General features: G+C 40.1%; 1 protein-coding gene across 1 annotated transcript in view; it reads left to right on the top strand.

Moving 5' to 3' along the window:
• Positions 1-14,173: 14,173 nt before the first annotated feature.
• The window catches only part of LOC149791122 (trafficking protein particle complex subunit 9-like), a 225,865-nt gene continuing 221,713 nt past the window's right edge, over positions 14,174-18,325 (top strand). Inside the window, exon 1 of the mRNA XM_089973044.1 lies at positions 14,174-14,294. The gene's annotated coding sequence lies outside the window, so the exon portion shown is untranslated. The remainder of the gene's footprint in view (positions 14,295-18,325) is intronic.

Genomic DNA, 18,325 nt, shown 5'->3' with positions numbered 1-18,325 from the left:
TGGATCAATACCTAACAGGAAGTGCTTATACCTATCAATTTGTTATGGTGGTTGACGAGCCTGTCATACTGTCATAGTTTCAGAGAATAGGTATATTTTTAAATATTATCTGAAGGATTGAATTCAGTCTCTTTTCGAGTACCTGTTGAATCACAAGATACAAAGCAGATTCAACAACGCTGACCATTTCCAAACTAAAAGCAAACACCATGTCATGACATTGTATGGCTAATATGGCAGCTACAGGTGTTCAGCCACTCCAGCCCAACCCCAGGGGACAGTATAATGATATTACCCTATGTGCCCATCCGTTTATCTCCTTTTGTAATCTAATAAATTTGGAATATAAGCTGTTCTTTATAGCGCCCCGTTTTAAGGAATTCATATCTTGTTTGATTGTGGGAAGTCGTTCCTGAGGAAAAATTTCGCAGAATAAATAATTAGCCAATTACTAATAGCAAATGTCACGGAGCGAAGTGTTAGTGAGTTTCCATGATGCTATGGTTTACTTTTGGTGAAATCGGGTCAGAGCCGCATGAGTGTCCCAGGACGGCCTGGGGTAACTTGGCCGTGAAACAGCACAAGTATTGTGGGGAAACACATTCAAGGAACTGCCACTGGGTAAAGTTAAGCAAACTTGGCTATTTATAAATCCAGAATTCTGATGTCCGAGATGTCACTCGAGGCCAGAGGAATGTCCAAAAGACGGTTATTGTTGTTGCTGTAGTGACTGTTGGGAGGGTGACTGACGTTGGTTGCAAGAATCCCGTTGTTAGTGTATTTAAGGGAAGAATTGGAGAGAAGTTAACCGATACAACTGCTCTGTAAAATGGTCAACAATTGCTTACCTCCTTGTTGAAAACTCAAATAGGTAATGGCACCACCGATAGCACAACAGACACCAAACATTTGGCAGAGAAAGATGACACGTTCTCCACATCACACCTACAAGAGTTGCTTTTGTAGATCTTGCGAAGAAGAACTCGGAGGAGGAGTGGCCACTGTTGTTGTTGTGGCTGTTTTGAAGGGCATGAAGGTCATTTCTTTTTATGGGCGATGACTTGCGAAGCGTCGATCCAAGAATCAAGACTGTTAGGATATCCTTTCCAACGCACTTTGACTTCTTTGACACGTCGTTTCCCACTTTAAGCGTTCTTTGTTCGAGAATACTTTTGATGTCGTACACTTCGTCTTGTTTTTGGTCACTTTTTGTCACTCGATCAAGTAGAACGTTCCTTTCAACACTCCCCTGTTCATTTCTTCAAATTTATAGACGGTAGGATGACAACCACGCACTCGTCCAGTGACATGAAGCAATTCGGTGGTCCAGTTGGGTAAGAAACCTTTGTCGAAAGTGCATTTGGTTTTGTCAGTGCGTACCCAATCTTCCGTCGTCAGCACTCCACTTTTCAAGGGGACAGCCACAATCGCAGATGTACCAAACAGACGCTCAAAGACTTCGATGATAAGATTGGTTGGACGCTTTGGTTTGGTAAGACGTCGATGTACTTGAGTGTGTTGATGCGTAAAATGTTTCCACAAGGTGGTGAAAAAAATGAATGTATCGTTTCCTTAATTCTATTTGGAAAGCTTCGTTCACAAATTCGGTACCTTTGTCGGTTTTCCATCGAAGAGGGTGAAGACAACTTTGTTTCAACATCAGTTTTAGGGCTCTCACTAACTCAGTGCTCGATTTAAAGGTCAATGACAGGACCGAGGCAAATTCGTAAAAGACGTCGATGACACAAATCAAATATTTGTTGGCACGATTGTAGGTGGCCAAATGAGAGACATCGGCTAAATCGGCTTGCCATTAATCATCTATGTCCTCCACTCAGCTGCGATTTCTGGAAAAGTTTCGTCGAGAGGGTTTGTGTAAGGTGTACTTGGCTTGTTCTTGTAACCGTCGTTGAACTTGAGGTAAACGGATACTTCTGAGTCGGGTTTGCGCAGCATAATATAATTTCGGAACTCCTACGTATGCCGCAGGATGGGCTGGATCGTAGTAAATGCTGGTTGACAAATTATCCATCAGGACTCTCTCTCTCTCTCTCTCTCTCTCTCTCTCTCTCTCTCTCTCTCTAATAGAGATGCTACTCTGGCTGGGATCAAGTAGTGAGATGGAACTTGATTTACGTGTCCGATGTGCCACGGAAGTAGAAGTCGAGGATAGTGGTGGTGGTGGTAATGGGATGACTTTGATCTTGCTTTCTTTACATCTGCTTTCCCTTCTTTCTTTTTCGCTTCTGTCGAAATAGGAGTGGACATCATCTTTTCAACCCAAGCTTTGAGTTATGTTTGTGGTGTGAGGGAAGGGTTCAACAATGGTGCTGCAATCTTACTAAGGATGGGAGGCGCTGATGGCGTTTCAAAGACTTCTCGTGCCTCTTCTACCTCGGGCATCCGTGGGGATACGTCTGCCTTTGTCCCTGGGGGTGATGGTGATGATGGACTTTTCATCAGTCTTAAAATATTTCAGAGTCAGTCGAGCTATTTCGACTAAACCACTCTGGTGAAAGAGTTGAAGTCGCTGCAACCCTTGACCGTCCCGTTGCGATTTTTCCGTTTCTGACAAATCATTACGATCCGTCAACGATTACAGTTCATATTGGTAACTGAGATATCTCGGTCAAATGAGGATTGGGATGTAAAGGCGAGGTGCGTTGTTATTAACAACAATGGTATTCTATCCATCGTTTGTAAGGCACTAAAGTCAGTTTTCGTCTTTCCATCGGATTTAAAGGTACACATCTGAGATGTTTTGACCCCAGAGGTCCTTTTAACTTCTTGTTCCTTTTTATTTTCGACCCATTTGTGAAGCAGCTCCCGTCTTGAGCATGTAATCGTTGTTTCAATATCAGGAGCACAAATCCTCCACGTTGCATTTACATCTTTTTCTTTTGACGGATGGATATTTTCTTTTTGACGATTTGGCGAGGAACTTCCAGATGCTTGGCTAAGTCTTCTTTCTGATGTTGAGACAAAGGTATCGCTCCTTTCAAGACATTCAGGCAACATTCGCAACTGTTTTTCGAGGCTGTTCCAATGAGTTGTTTTCGCATGGGTGAAGGATCTTTGGACAAAACTGTCAACAAGTCCAATTGTGTGGCTAAACGAGGAGAATGCCACCTCGTTTCCTTTTCTTTTCTTTCCTTTGAGGGTAGAAGAGGGATGGCTTCTGGGGGTGACATATTTGTTTGTTTGGTACACGCCCATTATCATTTTTAAGTTGCATTGTTTGAGTAGATCGTTGAGTGTGTGACCAGTCTATTTGACGACCTCAGTGACTATCGAATCATATAATCATCCCCTTTGGTCGCTCCTCTGTTTCTTTGGACGATTTTGTCTTTTCTGGCGTAGACGTCGAACGACGAGACTGCCCTTTTCTTTTTCCTTTTTCATTTTGTACAGGAGAACGACGATATTGGTAATGTGCACTTCTGGTAGGTGACAGCTTGTGGCGTCAGGAGTACAAAAGCACTGATACCCATCGTTTGCCCCAGCTCTTTTTTAAAGTGGTGAAATGCGTCGCCACTGATTGCCGGTCCGTCGTATCATTTTCATGGCAGGCATCACTTGACGTTGAGGAGTTCGCAACGGCCTAAATCGGGTCAGTTCTTGCTTGGATGAATCCAGTAATCTCTGTAATATACGCGATCTCTCTTGGACTTTGAATTTGGGAGAGGGTACTTTGTTAGCAGTCACCTCAGCAGCTAAAGAGGAGGAGGGTGTTGCCGATGGAGGAGACGTTCCTGGAGACACAGGTTTCCATTCTTTTCATCAAATTAGGAAAGACGTATTTCAAAATGGATTTGGCTGGCATCACAAGCAACGGAGAAGTGGAAGAATCTGAAGCTACTGGAGACGCGGTCACCGTCTCTGCAGTTCGTGGCTTTGGGACGTAAAGTTGATCTGGACATAGTGCCTCTCTTGCGGATAGGAGTTGATTTCTGGGGCCTTTTCAAGGAACTTTTCTTATCCTGGGGTTTTCTTTTTTGGGACTGTGACCTGGTCTTCACACCACTACTCTTTTTCGTCTGTGTACGTTTGGATCGTGCAGCGGCTTTTTTCTTGGGGGTAACTTTTAGGGCTTTGGATCCCATTTATTTTAAGAGCGAGCGAATGATGACACCTATTAGAGAACCGCTACCTCCAGGTTTCAATTTGATTTCCATTTTGGTATCGATGCGTGGATCTGCCAGTTGAGTCAAGGCTACTTTGTTTCTGTCAAACGGAATAAAACGTTTGGTTTGATGGGTGATGTGAATGATGCCTTTAAGTAATTGACATGCTGTCATCGTAAACCATCGTAAGACTTTTCTGAGGCTGGTTTCTAAGACACAAGCACTTATTTTGCCCCAGGTCTTTTCTAAGGCACGAATCAATGTGACGGAAGATGTGAATGAAGGGACTTCATGATGACGATGTGTGGGACAGACCAAAAGTGTCCGAGGTTTTTATAAAAAAAAATTATGTAGACAGGGAGGTGTACACGACACGCCATCCATCGTGGCAAAAAAGGTAAAAGAAACGGGTACAAAATCGCAAATACTCGGGGTAGTGGGTCTTAAATTAGTAGCATTTGAACCTGTCTCTGTGGATTTCGTACGTACAATCCTGATGAAGAGTGCACCAAAGTCATGTGAACTTGATCCAATTCCAATATCACTGCTGCTAGAGTGCTTAGATTCAGTATTGCCTTCACTAACTGATGTTATTAATACATATCTCTCAACAGGGGAACTCTCATCATTTTTCAAAACTGCCATTGCAAAGCCTCTGCTAAGAAACCAACACTAGACCATAACGATTTAAAGAACTACCGCCCAGTTTCTAATCTCCCAGTCATATAAAATAATCTAAGTAGAGGTTGTTCTATACCAGCCTGTATCTCATCTAAATTCAAACCGTCTTTTAGCAATGTACAATCTGCATATCGCCCTTGCAACAGTACTGAAACTACTCTTCTAAAGGTAGTTAATGACATTCTCTCTGCTTTGGACAGAGGAAAGATTACAGTCCTCACCCTCCTTAATTTGTCTGCAGCATTAGACACAATAGACCATGATATATTACTTCACCGTCTCCAGCATGTATTTGGCATTCATGATACAGCCTTACTGTGGTTCAAGTCCTACTTTGTCAACAGGATACAAATTGTGTCTACAAATGGAATACACTCCAGCCCAGTTGATCTATGCTGTGTTTTCCTGACGGGTCTGTTATTGGACCTGTTCTCTTCATTCTATGCACTCAGCCGCTCTCAAGTGTCATAGATCATCATCCAGTGTCTCACCAATTGTACACTGATGACACCCAAATATACAAATCTAGCCACCCAACTGAAGTTGAAGCTATCATCCAAGGTGTAGAGATGTGCATTTCTGATGTGAAATCATGGATGACATGTAACATGCTGCAGATGAATGATGATAAAACTGAGGCCATTCTGAACACAAATATTTTCGCATTCACATCCTTTACCTCAAACAATAAATATTTGCAAAACCAACATTAAATTCACACAATCAGTACGAAACCCAGGTGTTACTCTGGACAGTACTCTCACATTGCACCAGCATGTCATGAACATATGCAAGGCTGCATATCTTGAGCTGAGACGCATCAGCTCAATTCGCAAATATCTTTCAGTTGATGCCACTAAAACACTTGTGTGTTAATTAGTACTTTCAAGACTGGACTATTGTAACTCAGCTGTGTCTGTTTCATCTCAATATCTACTCCAAAAACTTCAAAATGTTCAAAACACAGCTGCTCGGATCAAACTTAGAGTACCACGATCAGAGCACACCTCCCCGCTGCTTTATACCCTACACTGGCTATCCATTCGATCCAGAATCAAACACAAAATTTGTTCTCTGTGCTACGTTTCACTGACGGACTCTAGTCCAACATACGTATCCGACCTCACTCACGAGCAAGATACTTACGCACCTCTTCTGACAATCGTATACTCATTATTCCCACTATGAAAACAAAGTCATATGGACAGCGTTCTTTTGCATACCAGGGCCCAGCAACGTGGAATGAATTACCCGCTGATCTTAGACACAAAACACAGTGATCCCATTCAAGAATGCTCTCAAAACTCACTTATTTCGACTTCAAGAACAAACTTAAAGACCTAATAATGTTTCCTACCTAAAATACTCTTTGCATGTTCTTTTATGTTCTCTAATTTGATGGTGTTTGTGTTTGTAATCATATCATTATATATGTTTTTAATCTTATAGGTGTTATCTAATGTTGTAAAGCTCTTATAGCTTCTAAAGATTAGGCGCTATGTAAAGTCCTCATTATTATTATTGTTATTATTATTATTATTATTATTATTAAATCCACGAGTAAATAGGAGTGGGAGGATATGAATGGCATCGTCCTACGCATGAGGTAGCCAAGGAGTTACTAACTGTTTCCATAACACTTGCATTTGCGATTTATCTTTAGGACTTTTAAACAAGAGCATATAATGCCTACTGAACAGATGGTGTGATTGGTTTTACTTTGTTGAAACAAATTTCGGGTAATGTAAATGCCAATGGTATTACGATGGTGCCCTTTGCGTGTAAACCACAGATTAATTTCTTCTTCGTCTTCTCCTAACCTGTCATCGAATGTAACTAGATGGGTTTGAGACTAAGCCGATTGCCTCTCTTTGTAACACCACATGATACTTTGAAGTGGGCGATCGATCAAATGATTTTTATGTTAAATCAAACGTTTGACAAATTCGGTTTTGCCTGAACCGATGGCTCCAGCAATTAACATGTTAAAGGGATGGCAAAGATGCAATGCCTCCCAACTATCATGATCAAAGTTTTGTCGATGACTTTAAAAATAGAGGAAGAGGAAGCACATACAGCAGAGGTAGCCATAGTGAAAGTGGTGTTACTTTTTAAATGAACATAGGCAACATATACTCCTCTTTCTCAGGCAACATATACTCCTCTTTCTCAGGCAACATATACTCCTCTTTCTCAGGCAACATATACTCCTCTTTCTCAGGCAACATATACTCCTCTTTCTCAGGCAACATATACTCCTCTTTCACCGGCTCATTTCGATGCCTCGGTGGTAATACCCAAAATAGTTTGCTCAGGTATGAATGGATAGTAGCTGCACATTAGTTTGGCGTTGAGGATAAAAAGCAGGTAAAGCAATAAGATGTACTGTAACGAACTGTATCGCTTTCGCGTCCGTCTGGTTTGACACGCACATCATGACTTTCCAAGGTAGGTGTTGTGGTAGTAGTCATAGCGATGCTCCCATGATGTTGTGCTGAATCGCTTAGGTCACAGAGTACGGCATCCATGCATTCGCAAGTCACAGCATCCGACTCCACTTGAGAATCCCTGAACTTGAATTGTGTCTGTTTTAAATGATACATCTTTCTCGCGTGGCAATTGTAATCACAATGAACTATTGGTCTTGAACGTTTCCCCTGTTTATATGCTGACCAATAGCAACGTGTCCGTAAAGTGAAGTAGTTGGGAAGTTCACTTACTTCTGATACACACTTTGATACAGGTCGACTGACGATTTTGATTCTCTCCAGACTGCAAGGCTTTTTCAGTACTCCAACGATCACCACTTGACTGACTGGTGCGATACTTTGTAGTCAATCCTTTCACTTTACACTCGGTGTATAGTTCTTGTTGGTCACGGTATTCGTATTTGCAACACCACTAGCAAAACTTAGAATCTTGTCGTTGGGGTGCTCGTCCGTCCAGGCTCCTAAATGGTCTCTTTCGATGTCAGGGCGACGTTAGCAGTGAATGGGGCCACCCTAGCGACAATTGGAATTAGCATTACAGAACCCCTTGGGCCACTCTAGCGACAAGGGAAATTTAACATGGAGAAAAACCCTGGGCCACTCTAGCGACAAGGGGAATTTAACATGGAGAAAACCCCTGGGCCACTTTAGCGACAATGGGAAATTAACATGGGAATATATTTTGGGTCTGTTGAGCGACAAGGGAAATTGCACATGGGAATAAATCGTGGGCCTGTTTAGCGACAAGGGGAATTGAACATGGGAATAGAGTTTGGGCTTGTCTAGGGACAATGGGAATTGAACAAGGGAATAGAGTTTGGGCCTGTCTAGGGACAAGGGAAATTTAACATGGGGAATAGATCGTGGGACTGTCTAGGGACAATGGGAAATTTAACATTACGGAAACCCCTGGGGGATATAGCCTCAAGGGAATTTAACATGGGAAAAAGTCTTGGGCAACTCTAGCCTCAAGGGGAATTTAACATATGGAAATTGAACATGGTGGGTCTGTATAGCGTCAAGGGGAATTGAACATGGTGTGCGCGCGTACGTTGTGTGTGTGTGGGTGTGTGTGTATTGGTCTCTGTTTATCCCTATAAAAACTCACTTTGTCCCTATCAGATACACTCTACCTACCTACCTGCAGTAGCGTGTATTCAGGTCAGCCACTTGCAACACTGTTGACATTTATCCCCTAGTGTTCAGTACAGTGACGTCACTGACGCTGGAAATTTCGAGACTATAAATATGGACTTGGGGATTTCCATAGGTTGTAGCTATACATATGTACTAGAGTTCATAAACAGGAACGTCACTCAAGCTGAGGCTATAAAAAGATAGTGGGATTTTCCAAAGGAATAACCCACAAGTTGTAGTATAAATAGATAGTGGGATTTCATATGAATTTTAGCTGATTATAGCTATAAATAGATACATGGGTGTTTATCCACGATCGTCACACAAGTTGATATTGTAAGTAGTTACTAATTTTATCCATTTTAGTCTAAACCATTGTAACTTAATTTTCGGGGATATGTTTATTTTCCTTTAAATTCTGGGACAATTTCGTCATTCAGCGTTACTTTTAGTCACATCCATTTTGTCGTTGAACATTTCCTTGATTATAGCTATTTATAGCATCATTACAAATATGCAAATTTTTGAACACCCCAGCAAGATTTCAGGTCTTGATAATGTTTTATATATAAATCTCACGCTTGTACTAGTGTATGTATGTCTCTGTCTCTGTTGTGTTTGACCCTCTACCATCATTGTCCCTAGACAGTCCCACCATGTTCAATTCCCCTTGACGCTATACAGACTCACCATGTTCAATTTCCATATGTTAAATTCCCTTGTCCCCAGAGTGACCCAGGTTTTTTTTGTCCATGTTAAATTTCCATTGCCCATGTTAAAATTCCCTTGTCCCCAGAGTGACCTAGGGTTTTTTGCCCATGTTAAATTTCCATTGTCCCTAGAGTGACCCAGGGTGGTTAATGTTAAATTTACATAGTCCCCAGAGTGACCCAAGGGTGTTTTTAATGGTAATTCCCATTGTCCCTAGGGTGACCCCATTCACTACTGACGTTGCCCAAGACGATCAGTGTAGATGCAACTGTCCGTATAAAAATACAGCAGACGATCTCCTAACTGGTGTGAGGCTTCGTACAATTTAAGCCAGCATGGGCTGTCACGTAGTCTGCAATAATGACTTTTCCAAATTCGTCGGCCTCTCCAAAATCTAATTCTTCTTCGTAATTAACTAAAATCAGGTTTCACAAAGAATGTCCACGTGTTTCGTGTATTTGATTTTTGTCGCGAATCATCTGGAAGTAACTGGAAGGTTCGGTCAAATACTCCGTCTTGGACAAACACGGTCATTACGACATTTTGCCCCACAAACAATTCAACATAACTCTGGCAAACGATCGTCAACTTTCATTTTTCTCTATATGATCTAAAGTGATGTCTTCCTGCTCAAAGGATTTCTCTCTGAATTTCTTTTGGTCTTCATTAGTATACCACCAGGAAGAATAGCCACTGATTCTTCTTCCAATTTTAAAAAGGCATCCACGTAGTCTGCGAAAATCCGACTTTGACTCTCGTCGCCCTTATGGTGCTAGTCTGTCTTGGTAAACTGGTAAATTTCGTAAACTTCTAACAATTGGTATCCCGGATCCAGAGCTTTAAACAATTCCACGCTGACCAACGTTCCTGTTAAGACGCGTTCTTCGTGGGGGTGCTGACAAGATTGGTATTGGTTGCACGTCTCGGCACAAGGGAATCGTCAATTTCCTCGGCAATGGTGATATAAAATAGGATGGTACAAGTCCGTGGGAGGCAAGACATTCATTTAATTAATCCTTTGTATTGTCGAATGTTGTTCACGTCAATGAGTTTCGTCAGAAATTGTGGGTGCTCCGCGGAAAAGTGACAATATTTGCACACGTAAGGATACAGAAACACACGTCTAGGTATCTGATTTGTTTGTCCTTTCTCCTCGTCAACGTGGTATAGCAAACAGGTCGCATTCGTTCGTTCTCCATACAAACTGTCCAGTGGGTTCAGAGGGTTCACCAACGTGTAACTTTCCAAGATGCGCTTAAAATCAGGATCGGTTTTTAAACGGTGATCGTACTCGTGTTACCACATTTCCACGACTTAGTATCCTTGCTGTTCTAACTTTAAGCATCGCTGACAAGTGACCTCATACAAGAATTCCATGGTACATTGTAAAAACTGATTTTGAGTGTACCGTTGAGAGTAGCAGATCGGACATCCGTGAAATAAGCAGCCATTAAACTCTCGAACTTTTCAACAGTATCGCCAGAAAATGACCACGTCGGAACTACAATACTTTAAGATTTCTTCTTGAAAGTCGGCGGGGTCCGGGGAGTGAGTTTGGTACCATACAGAGAAAGCTTCTCTTTGTTCTGTGCGTATGTTGTCGGGGTCGTAGTAGTGAGCATCAGGCAAATGTGGTAGAACGGCGTGTTGATTGACTTCGGTATTGAAAAAGTGCGGGAAAATAACCTTTGGCCATTTATGTCATGCCAAATGTTTAAGGCATTCGATTCAAATGCATGGTCAAGTAACTCATCGAAACTTTAAACTGCACTTGTCCCATTTGCATGGAAATGAGCTTGGTTCCGCTCATTGTGACCTTATGACGTTCCATGCTTTTTTCCGTATAGTATCTGAGAAGAATCTGCCCATCGTATCCCGAGAAAATGTGAGCCATCACCGTGGCATATCGATGTCAATCTCCGTAACGTTCGATGTCCTCTTGACTCCAGATTTCGTCGATAGGGTCTAAGATCATTGGGTAAAATCGGTCAGCGTGTTAGGTCCCCGAAAGATTTTTTTCACGTCCTCCAGGAATCTTGCTACAGTGTGGGCAATGACAAAAGATAGGCTCTTGGAGGCACTTCACGCACGCTCGATAAGCCACGCAGAAATTAGGAATGTGAATGCTAGTCTCTTACATATATTCGAAATCGAAAAAGATGAAATTGCCTTTATTCTTGTCTTCCTCCTCCTGTTGGGGTTGATGTTTTTGAATGCAGCATTCGTGTTCCAAGTCCAAGACGAACGGTTATTCTTCTCTCGAATGTGGTAGTAATTTTCAGGTGTTACTGTGGTGGACTTTGGTTTGACGTAGACTCTCTGGGTCTGGATTATGGCTCACTCACGTCGTCTTCAAAATCCCTGACAGAGATTTGAGCCAAGACTTCAGCTACTGTGCGAGGCGATAGGCCACATTTCGTTCTATTACTTTCTTCTCCTTTCTCCACGAAATGGTGCGATAGTTTCATCTTGATTGTAAAATGTCAAATGAATACATTTTAAACGTCACGGCTCCCTATATATCAATGTAAGGCCAGTGTCTTCCCTCAAAGTACTCATTTCACTCTCAATACGAAAACAAAGATGGAAGAGCCAACAGAGATCGAACTTCTGGTCTTAGTACTCCAGCTTTGTGCGTACAAAGGATTTAAAGCACGTTGCCTTTACTTGTTAGGGGCATGTAAACATATATTTTTTTTTTTTTTACGAAGGAACGCTATGGTGTTGTTTGCCTTGTTTGTAACAGAGTCATTGTGGATGTCCATGTAAGGTGCTATTGATGGTGACTCCAAAATACTTGGCCTTGGATGCCATCGTCAGTTTTTGACCATGGACGGTGTATATGGCTGGGACTAGCCGTTTCTTGTTGGTGATTCGGATGATCTCACTTTTGTCATGAATGAACTCCAAGCAACAAGCATCAGCCACAGAACAACTACAGAAAACTCAGCCAAAACAACATTAACAGCCACAAGTCCAGACTAAAGTAAATAAGCAACAACAGCAACAACAACCACAAAACAACGAAAGTCCGCAGATAAACTTAGGAAACATGAAGTGTCCACAAAATCAAGCAACAGTAATTGAAGATAGAAGAAACCGGCAACAACAACAACAAGCCGTTTCTTGTTGGTGATTCGGATGATCTCACTTTTGTCATGAATGAACTCCAAGCAACAAGCATCAGCCACAGAACAACTTCAGAAAATTCAGCCAAAACAACAGCAACAGTCATAAGTCCAGACTGAAGTAAATAAGCAAAAACAACAACAACAACCACAAAAGTCCACAGATAAACTTAGAAAACATGGAAGCGGAGAATATACAACAAGAACATCAGCAACAACAACCACAGAACCAACAACAACAACAAAACCCACTAAGACAACAAGGACAAATACAACTACAACAAGAACAAGAAATTACAAATTCAAAGCAATTACAGGAAACCCAACAACAACGACAAGTCCTAAAGCAACAACATCCGCACCAGATGCAAGTACAGATCCCAGTGGAAATCAGACAACAAGTACAGACACAAATGATGGACCTAAAGCAACAACAACAAGAACCACCAGGACAACAAAAACAACAACAGCAACAATCACAAGTCCAGACTGAATTAGAAAACAGTAAGCTACAACAACAACCACAAGACGCACAGAATCGACACCAACAAAATCCACAAAGACGAATACAACTACAACAGCAACAAGAAATTACAAATCCAAAACAATTGCAGAAAACTCTACAACAGCGACAAGATCAAAAACAACAACCACAACATATGCACGTACAGATTCCAGTAAGACAACAAGTACAGACACAAATAATTGACCAAAAGCAACAACAACAACAACCACTAGGAATCAGTCAACAGCAACAACAAGAACCTATACAACTACAACAACAACAAGGCACAAAGCCAATACAGCAAGAAAGTACAGATCCCATATTAAAACAGCAAAACCAACAAGAATCGTCATGGAAACCAGACGAGACACATCGATATTGGAGGAAAATACGACATAAAGAAGAAAAAGCAAAAATGAGACTGTAACAACAACAAAATAGAGAACAAAGAAGCATCATCAAATGCAAAGTCAAATAAAAACAACAAGCCCAACACGTGAAGCACTCAAACAAATGAGCAAGGAAAGAAGGAAGAAAAAAAGAAGACTAAAAGAGGATGAAGAACGAAGGATGGAAGTAGAAAGCTGGTTTAACAAAGATTAATACTTAGAATGAAGGAAAAATAATACTATTCAAGAAAACATTAACACGATAGCAAAACATACGAAATAGCAATCCAAAACACGCAGTGCAGGAGGGCCTCCCTAACTGGTCTGGAAAGATCAAAAAGGAGAGAGAACCACCCATAAAAAAGAGAAAAAAAGAATGACCTCCATTTGCCAGTCTTTCCCCATCGTTGTTGCCGATCTAGATCTGCTTGTAACAGTTTTGCATCCGGATTCGAGTCAATTACTCTGTACAGCAAGCTGTTGTCAGCATAAAGGCTGACTTGAGAACTGACTCCCAACCGTAAATCATTGATTTAGATCAAGAACAGCAGAGGATCCATGACCGTTCCTGGGGTACGCTGCTACGATGTCGTAGCCTCAACTTGATTTGTGTCCACGAGGTACGAGTAAGGGTACTAATATTAGTACTAGGTGTACGCCTGAAGTGACAGGGCTGATGTAGATTGCTTGCCTACTTTACTTCAATTTATTTTGTTCATTTCATTACTACGTTACATTTTAAATCTACTTATATCTCATTTTACATTTTTTTTGCATAACATGTGGCAAATTTGAATTCAAAGAAGTTATATATATATATATATATTGGAAAATATAAGTGAAAAATAAAAAGTAAAAAATAAAGTTTTAGCAGAGCGTGGTTTCGATCCACGGACCTCTGGGTTATGGGCCCAGCACGCTTCCACTGCGCCACTCTGCTGACGTATTTGAATATGGTACAATCTAGTATATCACAATTCTCTTATTTGATACAAAACGTCTATCTGACCCTGATCATTTTTGTCGTTTGATGTAGATCACAAATGGAAATTGTTGGCTGGCAGTGACTTCAAATAATGATCATTTATCCTTCTCTTCTCTTCATTGATTGCCGAAATGCGAAATAATACGTTAGTTTCTGAAACACTGGAAAAAACAATGGGATATTATGGCTGTAAAAAGTGGAACACTTAATAATAGTTGCATGATATCCCACCCACTTTTCTTGATGGAGAGGGGGTGGGGGAGTGTTGATTGATTTGAAGTTGTTAAGCTATGACTGGAATATTAATATTATACATATGTATCTTTTAAACGAATCTATAACTTAATGTGAAAGTCCGTTCCTGGATAATTCGTATTTCCAAGAATGACAGCTTTCATTTTAAATCCAACAATAACAAAAAATTTCAGAAGTTGACTAAAGTTTAAGGCTGAGGCTATTTGCACGGTCGCCGTGCACCTTAACTGACAAAGACTGGGCGATATGTACCTTATCTGGAAATACTTTTTGCATATACGCAGTGTAAAATATTACTCATTTTTACAGCTGATTACCTTTAATGATATATTTGCAAGTCATTGTTATTAAAACTTGTGCTATGTTATAGTCTGTCTCCAGTCAGTACTGACTGAATCTTATAGTTAAAACATTCAGTATTGTCGCCCAGTTTTCCATTACTAGCTCCAACAAATATTTCTCAAATGAGTTGGTTACCTAAAGAGTAATCTCAAAGTAGCAAATTTCTTAAGTGATGTCAGTTGTTTGCCATTTATGTTCTGCAGTGTTTTTGTGTACATCGGAACAATGAATATGAGTAACATAATTCTTATTTCAAGATAAAAAATCATGCATTTAAAGCTGAGCAACATAATTCTTCCTTAATTTAAGATAACAAAGAATACACATAAAATTTACATCACCAAACTAAATCAGAGTAAAGATTCTTACATATAAATACTCAATAAACTTGCTGTGGCTGTATATAAATACTCAATAAACTTGTGTGGCTGTACATTTAAATGCACAATAAACTTGCTGTGGCTGTACATATAAATACTCAGTAAACTTGCTGTGGCTGTACATATAAATACTCAATAAACTTGTGTGGCTGTACATTTAAATGCACAATAAACTTGCTGTGGCTGTACATATAAATACTCAATAAACGTGCTGTGGCTGTACATATAAATACTCAATAAACTTGTGTGGCTGTACATTTAAATGCACAATAAACTTGCTGTGGCTGTACGTATAAATACTCAATAAACTTGCTGTGGCTGTACATATAAATACTCAATAAACTTGTGTGGCTGTACATTTAAATGCACAATAAACTTGCTGTGGCTGTACATATAAATACTCAGTAAACTTGCTGTGGCTGTACATATAAATACTCAGTAAACTTGCCGATGTATGTATTGTGGCAAGATCACAGTGTATAGAGCATCATGAACTGATGGTAAGATAGTTCACACACAGAGCTAGTGTTTCATGTATTTACCCAGACCGCCAACATGCGTTAAATAAAATGTATTGGATCTCACTCTCCTGCAGTTTTTTAGACTTGCCCATGGGCATATTGCAGAATTGCAATGGAGCTTGTCCAGGGAGTTGAGCAAGTGAATTTGCACATCCCTGCTGATACTAGACTGCCTGAATTTTACACAAAGGGGCAACTTAAGATAAATTATTTAGATTTTACTTTGTATTCCGTCAGTTAGGCTAAAATTGGGCAAAGTTGTTAAAATAAAATCATATGTATACTTTCATGGTATCAATTTCGTGCAACACAGAAAAATAAAACCTGCACATAAAGGTAACAAGAATGGTTGATTGTAACACATTAATTTTCTTGTCATTACTAATTAATAAAATCTATTATGAATGCACAATGAATAATTCAAACCTTCAACGCATGAAATAATTATATTTTGTATGTACAGAGAAATTGGATTTGTAATCTCTCTTTTAAATTTTAAACATAGGAAAACTAAAGTCAATCATGACAGGCATATTTTTCTACTATTTACTTACCTTTCTAACTTACAACTCTCTTCAGAACATTTAAAAACTTACAAAACTCTTTGAATAAATTAATAATTGTGTACAGTTATGGCTTATGCTGTAATTTTTTTGGGGTTGATGTCTCTGCCAATTTCATATGCCTGATTCACATTTTGTCCCATAATTTTCTAATTTTGATGCTTTTGTTGAAGCAAATTTTCATATCTTTGTACTGCACTATTTCCTATATTTATGTAAGTGGAAATTTAATTAGTTGAACTAGATGCATAATTAGTAAATGGTTGGAAATCAGCCAGTAGTTTGTGACATATTGATTCGTCATGTGGGATACAGATCTAGACTAATACGGCCACTTAAAAGCAGCCACCAGTATACAAGTAAAGTAACCAGGGTAGATAAAGTAGGTCATTTAAGGTTTGTTACTGGGGTGGCAGAAGTCATCGAGATGATTCAAGAATACTCTTAAAATATATATGTAAATCTGAGTAACGTAATTCAGAATAAAAGAGCATACACTAAAACATTTATTGTAAGAAAAGGTGTAGAGGGGATTGGATCCTGAATCTTTAGTGTGACAGGTCAGCATATTTCCACTTGACTACAGTGATTGAAAATGATAGTTTTGTTCATGCTGTGGCTGTCTAGCAAACAAAATTCTCAACTATTAAAGTAAAAAATGTATAATAAAAAAATTGTTTCTTGGAAAAAACATTAATTCATGGACCAGCCTGTAATTGTTCGCCCACCAGATCATAAGTTTAATCCAAACTGTGAGATGGACAACAGTGGCAGTGAGAATATTTTTAGAAACGTGGATATATAGCAGCCATGCAAAATAGTTTTTGTAAGATTTAGTACACTATCACCAATCAAAATATACACATTGGAACAATTTCCTTTTTCTATGTTGTTTTGTAATCTAATAAATCGACCACATGACCAGTAATGGTATTGATGGGTATGTTGAACTGAGCTTTCATTATTGCATTCTTTTGGAGTTATCACTAATTTATTGATCAGTCACTGTGTGAATTGTCCTTTTTACTGTGGGCACAGTGTCTATGCAAATTGTCTTTCCAAATGTTGCTACATGCCGGTTGTGCAAATAGACACTTTCAAGTTTATAACCATTCAGTTTGGTATTGTTAGTATGACGATTGGCAGCATGAAAATCTATTGATTTTATATACTGCAAAATATAATGGGTCTCTTATTTGCCAGCTCCAATTTAAGGGTGGACTAAAATTATTAGATCAAAAAAATGGATTTAATTGGTGTCACTGTCACGATGAGCAAGAAGGGGATAAGGTGGAAGGATGAATTGCTGATATCATTGAGAGATATAGATGAGACATAACAATTACTGTGATTGAATGGTGTAATTTCCTTATTTTATGATTATTATTTACGATGTCAGTGTCTGTTGACTGTCAACTGAGATCTCTAATAACATGGTACTTTATTAGTGTGAGGAGGATTTTAATGTGCATGCTGGATATGTGTCAGACTTTTTGCACTAATGTCATCCAGCCACTGTAGCAAGGACTATCTGCCATCCACCCACTGTAGCAAGGCCTATCTGCCATCCACCCACTGTAGCAAGGACTATCTGCCATCCACCCACTGTAGCAAGGACTATCTGCCATCCACCCACTGTAGGAAGACTATCTGCCATCCACCCACTGTAGCAAGGACTATCTGCCATCCACCCACTGTAGCAAGGACTATCTGCCATCCACCCACTGTAGCAAGACTATCTGCCATCCACCCACTGTAGCAAGACTATCTGCCCTCCACCCACTGTAGCAAGACTATCTGTCATCCACCCACTGTAGCAAGACTATCTGCCATCCACCCACTGTAGCAAGACTATCTGTCATCCACCCACTGTAACAAGGATTATTTGCCATCCACCCACTGTAGCAAGGATTATTTGCCATCCACCCACTGTAGCAAGGACTATCTGCCATCCACCCACTGTAGCAAGACTATCTGCCATCCACCCACTGTAGCAAGACTATCTGTCATCCACCCACTGTAGCAAGGATTATTTGCCATTTAATTAACCTTTTACCTCATAGAGCATAGTGACAAAGTGCAGCGCGCTATAAATAGAACACCTGTTACCTAGTC

Source organism: Sinohyriopsis cumingii, chromosome 10 (genome assembly GCF_028554795.1).
Source record: "Sinohyriopsis cumingii isolate HCF-2022 chromosome 10, ASM2855479v2, whole genome shotgun sequence".
Taxonomy (NCBI): Eukaryota; Metazoa; Mollusca; class Bivalvia; order Unionida; family Unionidae; genus Sinohyriopsis; species Sinohyriopsis cumingii.
The sequence above is the reverse complement of the archived record's forward strand: the minus strand, read 5'-3'. Positions and strand labels throughout refer to the sequence as shown.